Here is an 18,565-nt window from a genome sequence, read left to right on the forward strand (position 1 = left end):
GGATACAGATTGGAGCTGTCATTGCATGCCTGATGCTTTTGGAACTAACAATTCTCCTTATTCTGAGTCGGACAAGACTCTTGCGTAGGATTATGTTTGTATTAGTGCCCATTTATTTCCTTAACCTTGTGCTGATGTGATTGTATACTCAGTTATTTTTGGTTTTGGAATACATTTCCAAAGTTATTCGTAGTCAGTGGTCCTTTAACTTCGAGTTGTATTGGTCATCTGAAATTTACTAATGAATTGAATGTCTTCCCTTTACACTTCTTAGCAGATAAAAAGGTCCAGTCGTCCCAGGATTCTCAGTCTGCCTAGGATTCTTATAAATCTGGTATGATTAGATAAACAGATATTTTAAGAATCTGGTGTTATCAGAGAAGATGGGTATCTCTAGAGTAAGGGGAGATCTATATTAGGATAAGAGATTCCCGAGATTATTGTGCCCATAGAAGTCAAGTCATGGCTGTCCGGAGTATCGTCAGGGGAGAACAATGCCGGTTGATGGAAACTGACGAAGAGTGATGGTGCGGCAAAAGCAGCAGTTCCTGTGAGAGTGAGTATGAACAGGGTTATGTGTCGTTAGATTGCAGTGTTGATTTTATTGTCTGATGTCTTGCGGAAGTGAAGTGAGTGTTGAGTGATTGTGAGATCAGGCTGTTAGTGCGCGCTGCCCAGGACTCTTAGACTCAATGAGTAGCCTGAGAGATTGTGGTGTAGAAGACCCCCACAGAGTAATTGTCCACCATTGATTGGGGAGTCGTGAGATGTCATCGATTACCCAGACCAAGATAGGGGGAGTGAATTTGTGAGTCCGTGAGTAACCAACGTTGGTCGTGGGTTGCCATATATGGAACATCGAGTGTTTGATACCTATCAGTTGAGGTGATTGTCCGGTCGGACAAATAGTTACCAGATTGAGGTGGACAATTACACAAGACTGTGGACGGACAGTCAGAGAGGTAACTTGTTTGGTCATTTGGTGAACAAACAGGTATTTCAGGGTATGAAAGGGATGTGTGAGTGAGAACGAGAAAGTTGTAAAGGAGGGGAACTGCTGCAAGTTGGGGAAAAGTGATGCCAGAGGGTGCCGGGCTGCGACAGGTGGGTGGTGTGAAGCCACGCTGGTATTGGTGGATTTGCATATAGCCATGTCTGAACAGGGGTGGCAGAGTGGGCTAAAGAACGGTGATGGATTAAACCCAGATCTTTTGACTGGGTGTGAGTGATTGATTCAGATGCTCCGTCCATCACCACCCCCTTTTGTACCGGTATTGGTGGAATGTCATCAGAAAGCAAAGTGCGCTGCAAAAGGAGGAAGGTGATTCCATTCTGAAGTGTTTTTAAGTTTTACGCTATATTTTTAGAGGAGACAAAAGTGTGGTTACTCGAGGAGGAGAGGAAGCTCCGCCTGAAGATACTCCATCTCATTACTTGGCTACGAATGCAGGGTTGCATATTATCCTTTAGCTTGAGAATTGGTGTAAAATGACAGAAGGAAATGAAGAATTGACCCTTCAGATTAACACATACATGGTACTATTGGGTATCGTATTAAGTGCATAAAATTCATGCCTATTTCATTTTTCATTTTATCACTTTTACATATAGCACACCCATTTGGGACATTCAACATAGTGAGTACTGAGGGGGATCTCTCAGTCCTGATGAAGAATACTTTGCTTTGAAACATGTTGACTTTATAGGAGTATCCACACATTATAGGCAGGACATCTCTGCATCACTTTTTAACAGGTCCAGCCTCAACAACCTACTAAAGTTTTTTAAGTCTATGTGGCCAGATCCTTTTTATATCACTTACCCATCCTCACTCCCGACCTCTCCTCTCACTACGCAATCACTACACATAGTATTGTTAAAACAGTGCTCACGCGTAGTCGTAGCACGCACCATCCCGCAGCGGGGCGGGAAGACCCCTATGATGAAGCATGACACCAAGGGCCCTTTTGGTGTGTGGGGGGTATTTAAGCAAACACTGTGTGCATCCACACAAGGATGAGTAACACATTTCCCTGAACACGGTTGTAGCATTTGTGTCACTGCATGTCTGTAGTTTACAGGTATAAAGACTGGTGCAGCATTAGACACTTTGATTTAAGCAATTCAGAGAAGGTAACTATAATGGGGTGATCCTTTGAAATGCTCAAGCTTGAACAACCTACAGGCAAAAATAGGAGTTTCCTTTTTAGCTGAGGATTCAACCTAATACCACAGACATCTCCGGGTAAGTGGTGAGTAGGGTATTAGGGCATACTTAAGAAAACTTCCCGGGAGACCCATTAAATAAGTACCCAAACTAGGACATTGGCGGGGCAATATTGTACAGTTCCAACTTTCGAAGTAGGAATGTGCATTTAGGCATCATAAGCTTCTAAACTATGGGGTGGGTCTGAATCCACTCATACCATCAGAACATGTTGAATTTTTTCCTGACTAGCTCACTGTGCATTATCCAGACCCCTAAACTGACAGTGCACTGAATGGTGTTTGCATCTTCAGAACATGGCAACCATAATTCCCCAAAGGAAACCATGGAAACACATCTCACCCTTTAGGTAGTAACTCTGTCATGCCCAAAGAAAGATACAAGAAGTTCACAGATTAGCATGTAAAATATTTTTTGAAGGAATTGGCTCTTGTATAACATACATGCGCTTTAATAACAGGAAACAAAATAGCATAAATACCATTACAAGATTGGTGAAGAACATAAACAATTCAACCAATGTGCTTTTGCACTGATTATATGATTAATTGTACTCCTACCTAGCTCTCCCTATCCTAGTGCGCAAAGGGGTGAGGGTCTACCAGAGTACCTTGAAGTTGTCTAACTCCCCATTTACCTGCGGGCATGTGCCATCTGGTAGCCAGTCTGGTCATAGAACAGACTCTCATCCTTCTCAGATCATGTTGGAATTCAGCTGGGCTAGAATTCAGGCATGGTTCATGTGAGAAATCAGGACCTGTGTCCAATTTCCCACAACATTTTGCCCCCATTTTGACTACTAGGTCATGGTTTTCTGACTCAGACTATGCCCTTGGCTTTGCTAACCAGACCTAGGGCCTGCTCCCTTATTAAAAGTATATGGTAATTAGGAGTAGTTACTATAGTTGCTGATAGCGTAGCTGAAAGTCTCTAGCATATACTATGCCATGTAGGTTTAGAGGTCCCATAGACTTAATGCACTTAAGTGTGCACAACTGTGTTGGCTACTGTCATCTTTAAAGGCAGCCCTGCTTTTCAAGCTGCCTTTACATTAAGGGGCCAATTCCGATTCGGGAAAGAAAACTGTCCAACGATTCTTATTCGTAGCTGTTTCCGTACCAATCGTACAAAGCCGTCCAAATTGCGTAGTACGATCCGTTGACAAAGAATCCGTCTGAATGTTTACAAACCGTATGAAAAACAAGTGAAGCTCCATACGATACAAACTCGTGTAGTGAACCGTACGATTTGTAAACATGCCGTACGAGCCACCAAGTACGATCCAGACCGGGGACCGAGAACGTGATTCGTACGGGAAAACGTCGTCGCGTATGAACAGCGATTTGTACGGAAAAGATATGATGAAAGGTATGAGCGAGCCGCACAATCAAATACGAAACAACCCCCCCTCAACAAAGTGCACTCGTACCCCGTAAATACGTCTTGTATGAGCGAGCTACACAATAAAGTACGAAAAGAACCACCCCTCAACGAAGCGCACGCGTACCCCGTAAATACATTGCGTATGACAGAGCTACACAATAAAGAACGAAACAAACCCCAACTCAACGAAGCGCACGCGTACCCCGTAAATACATTGCGTATGACAGAGCTACACAATAAAGTACAGAACGACCCCTCTCAATGAAGTCCACGCGTACCCCGTAAATATGTCATGTATGAGCAGCACAATAAAGTACGAAATGAACTCCCCTCAACAAAGCGCACCCCGTAAATACGTCGCGTATAACAGAGCTACACAATAAAGAACAGAACGACCCCCTCCTCAATGAAGTGCACGCGTACCCTTTGAATACGTCGCGTATGAGCAGCACAATATACTACGAAATGAACACCCACTTAAAAAAAACACACACTTAACCCTAAATGAGCACAAGGAGTGTGCAAACGAGCCGCACAACACCACAAAACATATTTCCTGTGTAGAAACCATTGCAAAGTAATGTCCTGGCCAAATGCAAACTGGCAAACAGAGGGCCCAAATCAGACCCACCCCTTATAACGCACCCACCAAAAATTCAAAATAAGCCACTCCCACAAGTGGACCAATAAAAAGGGCCCACACACACAAACCAGCATCCTTTGCAACATACGCATTTACCTACAGAGACTGACAACACACCAACAACTGCACACATCCACCTTCACACCTACCCCCATCACATTCAGACCCACACACCCCCTTCACATTCAGACCCACAACCCCATCCATACACACCCTCACGCCCCCAAATACATTCACCCCACAACATGTCAACACAGAAGAATCTAAAGTTCACAAACCAGGAGATGGAGATCCTTGCAGATGAAGTCATCAGAGTAGAGCCACAGCTGTTTGACGCATTGGTCAGACAGACCAACATAGCTGACAAAACCCGGCTGTGGGACAGGATCGTCAATAGGGTCAATGCTGTTGCACCCATCAGGCGCACCAGGAAGGATTGACATGCCAGGTGGTAGGATCTGCGGAGGATGGTCAAGTGGAAGATGGATGAGGACTATGCCAATAGCCACCACACTGGAGTTTAGTACCAGCCCTGGGAGGAGAGGGTCATGGCCCTGCTACCACAGGTGGGAGTACATGGCTTTGAAGGAGTCCCAGCAGTACCCAGACATAGGAGGGGTGGCTGGGTATCACTACCAGCAGTGCCCAGACAATGGAGGGGTGGGTGCACAGGACTCCCAGAAGTACCCAGACATAGGAGGGGTGGCTGGATATGACTCCCAGCAGTGCCCAGACATAGGAGGGGTGGGTGGATATGACTCGCAGCAGTGCCCAGACATAGGAGGGGTGGCTGGATATGACTCCCAGCAGTGCCCAGACATAGGAGGGGTGGCTGGATATGACTCCTAGCAGTGGGCAACAGTATGGGGGTCGGTGCAAGGCTTAGGGCCAGAAGGCTGCAAGGGGGAGGGTAGGAGGGTGCAAGGGGGATGGTGAAGAAGCTAAAACTTTGGCCACCCCTATCACCAATACTGTGTACGCACAAGCCCAATTGCACTCATCCCATATGGTCCAGGTTCACACCTATGGACCATGCACAATGTACAGGGAGTGAGAAAGTACTGAACAAGATAGCTGACACTGGGCCCTGGTGTATGCAGCACAAGGCCCTCCTGTGACCAGTGCAAACACTAACATCAGGACAACAAGGTCAGATATCTTGCACAGGAACTCACAACCACGGTCATGGCAGCATGCTCCATGGGGGGACAGCCACACCATGAGTGAGGCCCAGTTACAACTCACACTGCAACAGTAAGGAAAGAGTTGGCTAGCGTAGGGGTAACATTTACTATTCCCACTCCAGTAAGTGCAACAGTTGGGAAAGTGTTGGATAGCGTAGGAGTTAAAATTACTATTCCCACTTCAGTGAGTGCAACAGTAGGGAAAGTAATGACTTAATACTTAAATAAAAATACATTGATTATCAATACCAATAAAAAATGTATTAAAATGAATGTCCAATTACGAAATATTTAATAATTTATTAATTATAAATACCAATAAATAGTATTTATTAAAAATGCATTACCTATTATTAATTAATTAACAATAAATTATTTTTCAATACCAAAAATGTATAAGTAATACAAAAAATTTCCAATTAATAATTAATTAGCAGTAAATTAATGATCAATACACAAACATAATTGCAAAAATAGGTAATTGCAATTACATTACTTCCCACCCTATTCCTCTATAAACCCACAACCCACTCTGCATAATTAATTAATACAATTAATATATTTATTAATTAATCAATTAATAAAATCCAATTACCAATTAATGAAAATGAATTACAAACTAATACAAATTTATTACCAATTAATAATTAATCAGCAATAAATTAATTATCAATACAAAAAAATAAAAATAAATAATTACTTAATGACAATTGAATTACTTTCCACCCTATTCCCCTATAAACCCACAACCCGCTACAGAACTAAAACACAAAATCAAATAAAAGATAATTATTAATTCTTAAAAATTAATATTCAATTTACTGTACTTAAATTACTTCCCACCCTATTCCCCTATAAACCCACAACCTGCCACAGAAGTAAAATATGCAAAAATTATTTTCACATACATTTCTTAACTTGAAAAAAAATTAAACATACATTACAAAAATAATATACACTTTTAACACAAATACTAACATACAAAACACTTAAAAAAATTCAATATTATTAAAAGTTCCATATATTTTAATGCCTATATTAAATACTTCGATATTTTGACAGTCAATATTGCTTACTTTTATATCGATATTATTAACCACTGTATTATGTCCATTCAATATTATGTCGATTCTATATTTGGAATGCGATATTCTGTTCATTCTATATATTTTTTTTACATTGTGTCTAGTTACCGTTAGGGAGTTGTTGCCAAGCCAGCGGGTAGGCTTTGCCAGATCTAACTCTCCAAGACAAAGTTTCTCTATTTGGGATTTTAGAAGAATAGTGCTTTGTGGGACACAAATATGCGACACTTTGAAGGAAGTGGTCATACCTGAGGGTGGCACCCTGCATCCCATTGGACAGGGTTGCCCCTCTGCTTGATACCCAGGAAGACTGAATAAATATTGAAGAGTTGCCAAGCAACTCAGATGTACTGCCTGTAAAAACAAGGAGAAGAAGAACTAGCCTGCTAGAACCCTGGTCTGCACCCAAAGGACTCTGAAGTACTGCAGCTGCTGCGCAATCTAGTACTACAGCCCTTAGGACTTTGTCTGGCTTCACAAGGATTAAGGAGTGGATCCGTCCAAGTTACAGGTTAACAGAGCCCACTTGCATCATCTCCACCAAGAAGTCCCCATCCTGGAGTGTACCCAATGGACTTTTAAGGATTTACCCATGTGCATAGTAGGAATTGCAGGCCCGGAAACCCAAGGACCATCTCAGAGGTTGTAGACCCTTGGAATGGTATTTTGGCGACTTTGAACCCACAAGAGGAACTTCAGGGAGAAGTTTTAGAAGCTTGAAGAAGTTTGAAGCACCTTTGATAAAAAGCTCCATAAGTCGATCAGGTGTATTGTGGGAGTTGTAGTCCCAGATTCCAAGAGGCAAACCGGAGAATCTGAACCCTTGGCTGGGTGAACCACTTTCCTGCATCAAGAAGCACTTATGGAAGTAAGTGTAAAAGTGTTATATCGTGGGTGGTCTGAACTCTGGATTTTGACCTGGTCACAACCTTTTTATTCCTTTACAAGCTAATTGCTTCTAAACATTAGTTTTTCTTTTAATCTTAACAAATTCAATCACTGGTTCCCTACATTGGATGTTTGTTTTTGGTGTCTATTTGTTCATAAACATATAACCTCTGTTTATAAAATGGCGTTGGCAGGCTTAATTTTACATTAAATAAGTAAGACACAATATTCAATATTATTGAATATTGAATATTGTGTCTTACTTATTTAATGTATTGGTGTTTTAATTGTTTTACACACCTGTCTCCTAAATTAAGCCTGCCTACTCATTGCCAGCTACCAAGGGTTGAGCAACAAATAATCCACTTTCCAACAGGGCGCCCTGTAGCAACACATCTAAACAAAGCCTTGGCACAGTTTATATAATAAACTGCTCTCATTTGTACCAGTTCTGTTGTCATTGTTTATTCTATCCATCCAATCTCTTACCAAACAGACAACAACAAACAAAAACATTTTGCGCAGCGTACTATGTCCATGTACAACATGTTTTAAGGTCTGATAAAGTGCATGTGATAACTGTAATTGTAAGCAAAACCATATTTTAGCCCTTTATCTCAGGAGGCCGCACAAGCAAATGTGTATTAAAAGTCAACAATTAACCCTTTCGTTGCCAGACCTCCCACCATGCCCCGCCAAATTAGCATTCTTTTTTTCCCACATCCTGAGGAATCTAAAGGTACCCAGGATTTGTGGATTACCCTGGAGGGGACCAGGAAATTGGCCAAAATACAGGTAAATTTTTTTGTTGGGGGGAAAAAGTAGCAGACGAAAGTATCTGTTTTTTTCCCTGCAAATGGTATCAACAAAGAGTTTGCAGTGCTAAAATTATCATCATCCCAGCTTTCAGGAACAGGCAGACTTTTGTCATAAAACCAAAACGTTCTACACAGTTTTGGCATTTACTGGGACTTAGCCTATATTTACTAATTTTTGCGCTTTACCCTCCTTCCAGTTGCTGGTAGAAATGAGTGTGAAACCAATAATGGATCCTGGAATGCTCTACATTTCTGATACGTAGACACAATTCTGAATTCAGCAAAGTGACATTTGTGTAGATACATCAAGGTTTTCCTATCGAAAGTAATTTTTGAAATTATAAAATAATGAAATTGAATAATGAAATTGAAGTGAAAAAAAACAGCCATTTGTGCCTACATTTTCAGCTGTAACTTATTCTAACTCTGGCAGATTTTTAAAGCAATATACTGCTGCGTATGCTGGACCCTTTCAGTTGAGGGAAGATATATGGCTTCAAGGTTCAAAAAGAACCCAGGGTACCCAGATCTAATAACTGAGCTGCACCTTGAAATGGGTTTTCATTGTGTAAACGGCAAACAGCAATTAATTTGGTAAAATATAAAGGATGAAAAATAGGTATCAAGGATACCTATGCATTTCCAAAATTGTAATAAGATATGGAGTTTAAGAATACTGGACATTTGCACATCTCTGAATTAGTGGGTACCCATACTAGCATGTGAATTACAGGGCATTTTTCAAAATGTCTTCCTTTATACACACTGTATTACATTTGAAAGGCAGAAATTCATAGAAAGACAATTGGTAATAACACTTGTTCTACTATTCTGTGGTCCTCTAAGTCTCCCAATAAAAACAGTACCTCACTTGTGTCAGTAGGCCTAGTGCCCGCGACAGGAAATGGCCCAAAATGCAATGTGGACATATCATCTTTTTCCACTGAAAACTAGTGCCCGTGACAGGAAATGGCCCAAAATGCAATGTGGACATATCATCTTTTTCCACTGAAAACTGATGCTTTTTTGCAATGTTCCTAGTTGTGGATTTTGGGCACTAGCTCATATGGCACCTAGAGAAACCTAGTAAACGTGTACATCTTTAAAAGATAGACACCTAGGGAAATCCAGTATGGGGTGACTTGTGTGGCTCTCTCCAGGTTATGTTACCCAGAACCCCTTGCAAACCTAAAAATGTGTCCAAATAAAAACACATTTTCCTCACATTTCTGTGTTGGAAAGTTCTGGAATCTATGGGGAGTCGCAAACTTCCATCCACCCAGCATTCTGCCAAGTGTTCTGATACAAATGGTACCTCACTTGTGTGGGTAGGCCTAGAGTCTACAACAGAAAGCAGAAAACGGCCCAAAACGCAACATGAACACATCACATTTTGCCTTCTTTTTCAATGTGCCTAGCTGTGGATTTTGGGCCCTAGCTCAGCCGACACCTAGAGAAATCTAGCAAACCTGCACATTCCTGATAACTAGACACCCATGGGATTCCATAATGGGATGATTGACTTGTGTGTCGTTCATCTGGTTCTGTAACCCAGAATCCCTTGCAAACCTCAAGCATTGTAGAAAGAAATATATTTCCTCATATTTCTGTGATGGAAAGTTCTGGAATCTGCGGAGAGACAGGAACTTCCACCCACCCAGCAATCCCCCAAGTCTCTCAATAAAAATGTTACCTCACTTCTGTGAGTAGGCCTAGTGCTCGCAACGGAAAATGGCCCAGGACGCAGTGTGGACACATCACATTTTTCTACTGAAAAGCTATCTTTTTTTGTAATGTGCCTATATGTGAGATTTGGGCCTTAGCTCAGTCAGCACCTAGGAAATCCTCGTAAACTTGTACATTTTTTAAATATAGACCCCAAATATAATTGGGGATGGGGTGACTAGTGTGGCTCTCACCAGGTTCTGTTACCCAGAATTCCATGCAAACCTCAAACCTTGTATAAAACAATAACACATTTCCCTCACATTTCTGAGTTTGAATGTTTGAATGTTCTGAAATCTCTGGGCAGCCACAAACGTCCACCCACCCAGCATTTCTCGGATAAAATTGGTCTCTCACTTGTGTGGGTAGGCCTAGTGCCTGCAACAGTTAATGGCCAAAAACGAACTGCGGAGATTTCAAAATGATCTATCATGAAACAACCTAGTTATGCAAGGGAGTCACATGCGTTTTTGGTCCTGGGCTCGACGGTCACCTTGGGGAACCTACAAAACCCAGACATTTCTGAAAACTAGACATCTGGGGGAGTCCAGGGAGGTGTGGCTTGCAAGGATCCCCCAAAATTAGATTAAGAAATAGAATTTTACACATATTTCTGTGTGAGAAAACTGCAGGATCACCGGCCTGACACAAATTTCCTCCAACCCAGCATTCCTCCAGGTATCCCTATAAAAATGGTACCTCACATGTGTGGGTGTAGGTGGACCAAGTGCCTGTGACAGGGAAGGCCCCAAAACCTTTTGTGAAGACATCAAGATTATCTATCACAAAACGATCTGGTTTTGCAAGGAAGTCACATTCATTTTTGGACCCTGGATCCACGGCCATCAAGGGAAACCTACCAAATCCGGACATTTCTGAAAACTAGACACCCATTGGCGTCCAGGCAGGTGTGGCTTGCATGGATTCCCCATTGTTTTCTTGGGGGATCGACAAGGGGGGCAGGAATGGCCAAAACATTCAACTCCAAAAGGTGAGCAAACCTTCCCATGGGGCCACTCCCTAAAACATTTTTCGCCATATACAATAAACACTCTGGTGGTCTAGTGGTTTTTGCCCCCCTTGGAGGCAGATGGGCCTAAAAATATATGGCTGATCTGCCCACAAGGATGCAAAAATGGGCAAAACATTCACACCCACAAAAGGGAGGGTCCCTTGCCCAAGGGGCTGACTCCAAATACATTATATGCCACATAAAAATAATCCCTGGTGGTCTAGGGGCATCTGTACCCCTTGGGGCAGATGGGCCTAAAAACTATAATGCCAATATGCCCCCAAGGGGGTCAAAATAATAACCCTCAAAAGGAGATTGACTCTTGCTAAAGGGATTGCCCCCCATAATAATTATAAACAATGCATCCCTGGCTTCTAGTGTGTTTCGACCCCAGGAGGCTAGATTGGCTGAAATACCAGCGGTGGATCTAGACCCAGGGGGTGCCAAAACATGGAAAAAACATATTGCCCACAGGGTAATGGCCCTTGCACAAGGGGTCGCTTCCAAAATACGCCAAAATTAAATTGCTGGTGTCTAGTCTGTGACAGAGGAGCGGTATGTAACTATTACCAGCATCTTTTAGCACGAAATACTGTTACAACAAAACTATTACCGCGCAGGACCCTTTACAACGAATACCTTTACAACGCATTACACTGCAACGCAGATACTATTACAACGCATACCATTACAATGTTAGTATACGTAAGTTTATCTTTTTTTAAAAACATTTATTAGGGGTATTGGGTTTGGGTTTTGGGGTACAGGGGTATTTTTAGGTTTCAGGGTTGGGTTTGGGTTTTGGGGTACAGGGGTATTTTTAGGTTTCAGGTTTCAGTTTGGGTTTTGGGGTACAGGGGTATTTTTAGGTTTCAGGGTTGGGTTTGGGTTTTGGGGTACAGGGGTATTTTTAGGTTTCAGGACTGGGTTTGGGTTTTGGGGTACAGGGGTATTTTTAGGGTTCAGGGCTGGGTTTGGGTTTTGGGGTACAGGGGTATTTTTAGGTTTCAGGGTTGGGTTTCGGTTTTGGGGTTCAGGGGTATTTTTAGGTTTCAGGGCTGGGTTTGGGTTTTGGGGTACAGGGGTATTTTTAGGTTTCAGGGCTGGGTTTGGGTTTTGGGTACAGGGGTATTTTTAGGGTTCAGGGTTGGGTTTGGGTTTTGGGGTACAGGGGTATTTTTAGGTTTCAGGGTTGGGTTTGTGTTTTGGGGTACAGGGTTATTTTTAGGCTTCAGGGTTGGGTTTGGGTTTTGGGGTACAGGGGTATTTTTAGGTTTTAGGGCTGGGTTTGGGTTTTGGGGTACAGGGGTATTTTTAGGTTTCAGGGCTGGGTTTGGGTTTTGGGGTACAGGGGTATTTTAGGGTTCAGGGCTGGGTTTGGGTTTTGGGGTACAGGAGTATTTTTAGGGTTCAGGGTTGGGTTTGGGTTTTGGGGTACAGGGGTATTTTTAACATATATATTTACAAATTATTAAATAAAAATTAATATAATTAATTAAAATATTAAATATTAAAATATTTAATAATTGATTAAAATATTTAAAGATTTTTAAATTACATTATTTAAAAATATTATATACTTACCTATACTTACGTTGTAATGGTATGCGTTGTAATAGTATCTGCATTGTAGTGTAATGCGTTGTAAAGGTATTCGTTGTAAAAGGTCCTGCGTTGTAAAAAATGTGTGGTAATGGTATGCGTGCTAAAAGTATGCGTGCTAACATCATATATCCCAGAGGAGCTGATCGGCAGAAAAAGTGGCTGAATCAGCCCCTGGGGGGCTAACAATGGCTAAACATGCCCCCAGGGGAACAACCCTTGCCAAAGGGGACGCCTCCCCAATAACATATAGAAAAAACACTGGTGGTCTAGTGTAAGGATTCCTGGTCCACAATCGGGGGGCTTACCTACGATTCAAAACAGGCACAGGGGGGAAGCAAAAACTCTTTCCTCTTCCCCTGTTTCTGTTTTCCCCACAACAACCCTTCCCCCCAGAGAAGGACTCACCCAATTGGCATCCTCTCTCTGGATGCCCTGGAAGCAAATGGATCCCATAAAGTCCCGACAGCCTATGATGACGTTGGCGTGTGGTGAGCACGCCACGTAATCACATTGCCGAGGGAGGAGGTTGGGGATGGCAGCAGAAGCATTTCCGCTCCCATCCTTGGTGGGGGCTTCTAGATGGGTGGTCCACTGGGTAGATCCTGTGCTTCCCCCATGAGCAGGTGCCAGGACGTAATGGTTACATCCTCGGCACAGCAGCACCGCTGACGTGGACGTAACCATTACGTCCAGGGCACTGAACACATGAGCATGAAAATTGGAAGTGTTTGTGCCCGGAGCCTATGTAACCTCACCGCACTACCCTAGGTCTAAATACAGCTGGTAATGCTAAACTATTAAATAATTCCTCATCAGTGACAGACAGCATAACTGTGTCATCAGAAGTGCATAATCAATGACTTTAAAATCCTAAGAGATAAGTAGAAGTAGGCAGGATAAATGAATACATTGCAAAAAAGGCCGCTATGGTGAAGATATTTAAATAATATTTTAAATATTACTATTAACTGCCCACATGATAAAATGCAATGCCACTGCAAACCTCATAACTCTAGTTCTGGCGCCTATGATCTAAGTATCTTTTTACACATTCCGATTGAAGTAGGTGAGAATAGCTGGTGCCAGTGATATTTACTCAGTACTCAGAACACAATTATTTGCTCTCCTTTACAGATTAAAAATAATAAATTAATTGTATATAAAAGATAAAGAATAACAATGTGTAAGAATAAATTATGTGTTTTTTTGCCCATGACAAGCTGTCTGGTCGGTTCCGCCTGTTTGTTGTCAAGGAGGAGGAGCTTGGCAGCTCTAGATTAGTCATAAACAATACCTACTCCTTAATCCTGCCTTTTCTGAATCATTACAGAATGGGTATGTCATCAATGGTGGCTGAGTCCAACTAAAACAGTGACTTCAATAGACATCCACTTGTTTCTGAAAACCCCCCAAAAAGCGAAGGATTCCACATACAATGAGTCTTTTTCCTGCAAGTGGAGGTCAATGTTTATTTGCTCTGTCTGTCATGGCAGATCCTGACAGTGGTTTGAATCAAAAAACCAACATAAAATAGGGCTGACCTCCCTGATATATTGACAGCTGGGACCATGTGGTAGTAGACCGCACATGATATGCTGCTGGCGGACTAGGGCTCAACTTTTGGAAGGCGTTACACCTGAAACTCAGATTGAAATTGAAAGGAGAGCTTCCAGTCTCATGGAATGGGGGCTCCATGAATTTATGGTAGATTGAATCACTTAGCCCAAATTTAAATGACCCGCTTAATCTTCATCTTTTGGTGATTAGATTTCATTTGCATCAGCACATCCCTTACAAACCTACTCCCCTGTTTAAGAATCAGACCCAAACCCACAAAGATAGCTTTTTTATCTTTGACGCTAAACGTATCATGGAAACTCCTGCAGATGTTATGTGGGTGTAGGGAGCAAAGGTGTCTAGAGGATAGTTGGTGACTGCGAGGGGATGGGCATTGTTGGGGGCACCCTCATAATTTCTTGCTGGGTGGAATATCTAAGGTTTTGTTAAGCCACTGACTTAGGCTGACGAAAAGCCATTACATGCAACTGGATTGCAAATGGAGAACACGTTGTGGCACCACACATAAAAACATCTTCAAAATCAGTCCTAAGACGCTACCCCCAGCAGATACCAAACACCAGGCACAAAGCTCTTGTAGAACACATCAATGCCAGCACTAACAGCAGCAAGGAAATCTTTGTCATCGTCAAAGATTTTACAGTGCTTCCTGCCACCTCCAGCAATATTGCCCCCTCACAAGACATTTGCAACAAGCTCTCATAATTCTTCTGTAACAAAATCACCTCCATATACAACAACCTCTACCCTCAACCGGACACCGTCACTGTATCAACTCAACCTCCCATCATAGCCAATTAATGAATCCTGTCCTTGGCACGCCATCATGGAAATTGCTCCTACCATGAATACCATCCATTCGGAGATTCCATTTGACAATTTCCACCATCATGCCTTCACCAAAGGACTCCTACCAATTAGCGAAGCACTAAAACCATCTGCAATGCCTCCATCGACTTAACAGGAATGCTCGGCTAGTGGTATTGTTTTAGGTATTATGGTGCCAATTAGAATATCACACTTAGTATGGAATGTTCAGTTAGTTAAACGGTGCGATAGGGTAAAGAGAACAACAACCTTCTTTGAGTTTGGCAAAGGCCTAGCACACGTAGTATATGAATGTCTCTTTTCAGTATATCAGTGTTTCCATCATTCATCAATCTTGCATTCATAAATGATTCTTGTTCATAGGGTCCGGTAGATTCTTCTGAAGTTTTATTCCTGGAATTTCACAGCCAACACGTGTTTCGTCGTATTGGGAATGTAACCCACAACTTTCTTAAGGCTGCATATGTAAAAGAAAAGAACATACAGTATTGTTTTAGGACTTAATACAAAGTCCCACTGTTTTAGTGTTAAATAATCACACTGGTGTAAGTTAGTTTTTGTCCGCACTAAGCCATAGATTCGCATTAGTACTGTGAATTGAAGGTCTTAGATGGTGGTTAGACGCTTATATAAGTTCATAAAAACGTGCAAATATTCATATATTGACAATAAATTTGTATTTGTTGTTTAATATCAAAAGATAAAGAGGGAGCTACCCCTTTGACAGGAAAAGGATTGGGTCAACAATCTTATGAAAACAAAAACCTCCTTCTCCTGAGTTTGGCAAATGATTAGTGATGCTGGATTCCCATGGGTCCGTTTGCATCAGTGAGAGGGATTTAAATATTGCGTAGGTTACCAAATTTACAACTTAATATGTATCAGACCACAAGATAGCATGAAAACATTGCAGACACAAAAATTAAAAGTTTCATTCATTTATTCAAATAATTTAAAAATAATAACACATTATTTCATAAAAACAATCTTGTGCACATTCGACTTTGCTGTTAGTCAGCTTTAAAAAAAAATTAAAAACTTTACAAAAGGAACAAACAGTTTGTTCCTTTTGTATAATAAATATGATATATATGTAGACTTGTGTAACAATGCTTAAACAGCATTTTGTTTTAATTTGAGTCTGGCAGCAGACAGAAGAAATGTAGTGCAGCATCGCCACTAAATCATCCATTAGCTGCCATTCCCAGTACTGTGTTATTTTGTGATAGTTGTAGTGTACTGCTGGACACATTATGCAGTATCCCCTCCCTGAGAAAGTGCTAACACCCATCCAACATAGGTGTCCCCAGTTAGGTGACCCTGCTAAAAAAGGGGCCATGTGCAAGTGCCCTGGGCCAGTTATGTATTCCCAACACTAGTGTCCATCTCAATATTTGTCTTAGTATGTGGGCCTAGGGCCCAGTACTTTACATAGGCTATGAGTAGAATCAACATGTGTAGGTGGATTCCGGAGCACCTTGGCTCCTCTTCCAGGAGGGCAGTGACCAAGGCCCTAAGGACGTGGCATGTCACAATAAGTGGAGAAAGCCAACCAGCTGGCAAGGACAGTGACATTCGTCATTAGTACCCACATTTAGATATCCAGCTAGAAGTGTGGACTGGCCAAGCAGATCGAGCTGTGGCAATTCTTGGCCCTTCCTTCCTTCAGTGTGGATTGTACCCAGTACACATTAAAGAACCGCCATTGTTTGTTTTTATAAACCATTTCATTGTATTGTTCTACATTGTACATATTCATTGCCATTGTGTCATTCTAATTTCAGGTTTTATGTTGCCTTATGTTCACTAGCTATCATATAATCAGTTCAACCTCGCTTTGTCAAACAAAGCTCTTTATCTGTATTGTTTCACACGTTGTTTTGATATACTGTATATTTTTTCACAGAGCATCTTAGTAACAATCTGCTTTATTGTCATTTTATCTAATACCAATTTGTAATATTAAAAAGAATTTGATATAGTTCTCTTTGGTAAATTGAGTCTATTTGTTTAGATTTAAGGTCTCGCATCTGTTGATGCTAGATACGTCATATTTACAGTATGACGCATCATGTTGCAAGGAGTTTCAGTTACCTCAGTAATTCTGACGTATCTGTAGGCGCAAAAATGACACATTGCAGGAGTGTGTCACGAAATTAAAGCAGCTCCAGCAATGGGTCATGCGCGTCAATTTTAAAAAATCTTTTATCATGCCATGTGGCCCCGAGAAACGCAAACTCAATACTATACATAGAGGGACAGATAAATTAGAATCTGTAACGTCATTCCCGTATCTTGGTTTGGTTTTCGCTGCGAACGGCTCATGGCGTGGGCATATGACCCACGCCATGGGCAAGTTCTCGAAATCCAACAATTCTATTTTGAGTTTGTCCCGACCTAAGAAAATAGGTGCCACCAGAGCTATTTTAACATTTTTTAAGTTACAGTGCCTACCAGTAGCTACATACGGGGCTGAGGTTTGGGGATTGGGAAAAAGCCCTGGCATCCAGCGAGAAGAAAGTCGATTCTGGAGGAAAATCCTGGGTGCCCCAATTTCCTCCTCTGAATTGATCTGTCATGAGGAACTTAACATCCCCTACGTATATGATTTTATTAGATCTAGACCAGCTCTCTTCTGGATCAGGATCTGGAGGAATGATTCAGCCACCCTAACCCAAAATCTCATAAAAGACTGTCTTAAATGTGATCACGGCATGCCAATCCCCTGGCTCGCGGGAGTTTTAAAAACACTGAGTAACGTGAACAGGGAAGATCTATTCTCCGATCCCAGTAAGATTGAACTTAAAGATAAAACTGAGGTCAAACAAGCACTGTAGGCACTTTATAGCTCAGAACAAATGGAAAGGGAAATTCTCAAATCAACTGTTGTGACCTACCAGAGACATGATTTAAGCAGGAGAAACCTTGCACAATACCTCACCTTTCCCATGACTAATTGGGAGAGATCATTGCTGTTCCGGCTAAGGGCGGGCTCAATAAAATTCTTGTTGGGATTTCCCCTGGGCTATCAGCACACAACAGACTATAATCCTTTCCCGTGTGATGGTATTAGTAAACAGAATGAGTTGCACTTTCTATTTTTCTGTAAATTTTATTTAAAATATATTAACTGGTTTTTAACTCCGTATTATAGGAAACATAGACCCCTTTCGTTAGGGGAATCTTATTCAATGTTACTTTCCCTGGATACAGATGAATTAATTTACTGCACTAGCACTTTTTTGAGACTCATAACATGTGTACGTAAAACGATGGAAAACCCCTGAAAATAGTCTTATGAGAAATGCATTACTTTTTAACAATTTATGAATTTTTTAAACTTGTCTTTGTTGTGTAAATGTATGTTTTTTATTGCGGTACTTTTATGAATTTTATAAAATTCGAATAAAGGTCTTTTGAACTTGAACTTGGGTCATTTCAGACGGGCAAGCCCCATTTCAAATGTGCCTGCCTCAGACTTATGCCTACTGTGAGGCAGGCGTAAGATATTGACGCATTTGCGTCCTAGAAGTGGCGCAGTGAAATCTCATAGATTTCACTGAGTCACTTCTAGGAGGCTTACTTGCTT

At 41.6% G+C, this 18,565-nt stretch overlaps 1 long non-coding RNA gene across 1 annotated transcript in view; it reads left to right on the plus strand.

Annotated features, from left to right (window-relative positions):
• Positions 1-18,565, plus strand: part of LOC147698912 (uncharacterized) — a 776,736-nt gene that overhangs the window by 611,637 nt on the left and 146,534 nt on the right. The gene's annotated exons all lie outside the window — the stretch shown is intronic.

The sequence above is a fragment of the Lissotriton vulgaris genome, chromosome 8 (assembly GCF_964263255.1).
Source record: "Lissotriton vulgaris chromosome 8, aLisVul1.2, whole genome shotgun sequence".
NCBI classification, from domain to species: domain Eukaryota; kingdom Metazoa; phylum Chordata; class Amphibia; order Caudata; family Salamandridae; genus Lissotriton; species Lissotriton vulgaris.